This window comes from Lactuca virosa, chromosome 6, assembly GCF_052849685.1.
Source record: "Lactuca virosa cultivar CGN04683 chromosome 6, Lactuca_virosa_CGN04683_v6, whole genome shotgun sequence".
NCBI classification, from domain to species: Eukaryota; Viridiplantae; Streptophyta; class Magnoliopsida; order Asterales; family Asteraceae; genus Lactuca; species Lactuca virosa.
The window spans coordinates 193,298,291-193,300,468 of record NC_136431.1 but is presented as its reverse complement, the minus strand read 5'-3'; the positions used below and the strand labels follow the sequence as shown (position 1 = coordinate 193,300,468).

General features: G+C 38.7%; 1 pseudogene; it reads right to left on the bottom strand.

Annotated features, from left to right (window-relative positions):
* Positions 1-429: 429 nt before the first annotated feature.
* LOC145122187 (secreted RxLR effector protein 161 pseudogene) lies at positions 430-882 on the bottom strand (annotated as a pseudogene).
* Positions 883-2,178: the final 1,296 nt, after the last annotated feature.

Here is a 2,178-nt window from a genome sequence, read left to right as displayed (position 1 = left end):
ATTATATAAGAACCCCTTTAGTTCAAGAAATTGGCACTAGTGATACATATTTTGAGGGCTAGCCAATTTGAACATGTATGTCTTCTTCTCATGGTTATTCCAAGAGTTCATGATGTTGTGTGAACCATTTGAGGTGTCACACTTGGGGCACTAGGCTCTCAAGCTTCATGGAGTCAAGCAACAACAACAAGGTATGTATTCTATCTATTTTAGTATCCTAGTATCAATGTTTTGATATGCTAGTTAGGATAATACCTTGGATAATCATATTTGCATGTATAATAGAGAAAACATAGATCCAAGGTATTTAGGGTTGCATGTACACTTAGGAGTGTTAGAATGCTCAAAACCCAACAGGACTACCCCTAGATCCCTAATGAATTTCTTCATCCAAGCATCCTCTTGTGCAGCTTCAGAAGTAGCAATGTATTATGACTCTGTAGTGGATTGTGCAACAACACTTTGGTTGGAGCTTTTCCAAGATACCGCACCCCCATTGATAATGAAAACATATCCTGATTGCGATTTGCAATCATCTCGATCAGTTGTGAAGGAAGCATCAGTGTAGCACTTCACACTTAAGCTTTCTTCCATGCCTCCATATACGAGGAACAAATCCTTAGTTCTTCGTAAGTACTTTAGGATGTTCTTCACAACTCTCCAATGACTCTCCCATGGATTTTTTTGGAACTTTCTTACCATGCTCATAGCATTAGCAAGATCAGGTCTTGTACAATTCATGGCATACATGATGGATCCAATTGCAGAAGCATATGGAATATCTTTCATCTTATCTAGCTCAGCCTTTGTGCTAGGACATTGAGATGAACTTAGTATAGTGCCATGTGACATAGGTACAAATCCTCTCTTAGAGTTTTCCATATTGAACTGCTTCAATACTTTCTCAATATATGTACCTTGGCTTAGACCTATTAATCATTCTGATCTATCTCTATAGATTTTGATTCCAAGAATGTATTGTGCCTCACCTAGGTCCTTCATTGAGAAACTCTTTCCAAGCCAAGTCTTTACACCTTGTAAAGTTGGAATGTGATTTCCCATGATCAATATGTCATCCACATATAGGACCAGGAATGTCACCGAGCTCCCACTAGTTCTCATGTAAACACAAGATTCATATTCATTTCTAATAAAACCATACTTTGTGATTTCGTCATCAAAACGATGATTCCAGTTACGAGATGCTTGCTTTAACCCATAAATGCATCTCTTGAGTTTACACACTTTATTAGGATGTTTTTGGTCGACAAAACCTTCGGTCTGATCCATATAGACATCTTCTTCCAAGTGTCCATTCAAAAAAGCGGTTTTGACATCCATTTTCCATATCTCATAGTCATAATATGCAGCTATGGCAAATAGTATCCTAATTGATTTAATCATAGCGACTGGTGAAAAAGTTTCATCATAATCAACCCCATGAGTTTGAGTGAATCCTTTAGCAACCAATCTTGCTTTGAATGTGTGTAAGTTGCCATCCATGTCAATCTTCTTCTTGAAGACTCACTTACTTCTAACAGTCTTGCTATTGGGATGAAGATCAACCAAGTCCCAGACTTGATTTTCTCTCATGGATTGCATCTCAGCGTTCATGGCTTCAAGCCATTTTGTATATTCGGGTTCTTTCATTGCATACTGGTAGCTGACCGACTCATTAGCATTCATCATAACGAAGCACTAGTCACTGAGAAATCCATATCTCTCAGGTTCATGACGATTTCTACCAGATCTACGAGCGCCTTGTGTTTCAGTAGGTTGAAGGACAGTGATCTCTTCATCTTCAACAACCTCTTGTTCAGTACTAGTGTCAACTAAAGATGCATCGGGTTGAGGTTCTTGATCTTCTTCAAGTTCCACACGCCTCCCACTTGCCCCATCCATCAGAAACTTGCTTTCTAAGAATTCAGCTTTTCGTGAAATAAAGATCTTATTCTCACTAGGGATGTAGAAGTAATATCCTAAACAATCTTTAGGATATCCTACAAAGATGCAATTGGTAGCTCTAGGCTAAAGTTTGCTGGAAGTTTCTTGTCTAACATAAGATTCGCATCCCCAAACTTTCATATAAGGTAAGGATGGAGGTCTTCCATACCACATCTCATAAGGTGTTTTCTCTACCTTCTTAGTTGGTGCCATATTCAAGATACGGGCTGCGGT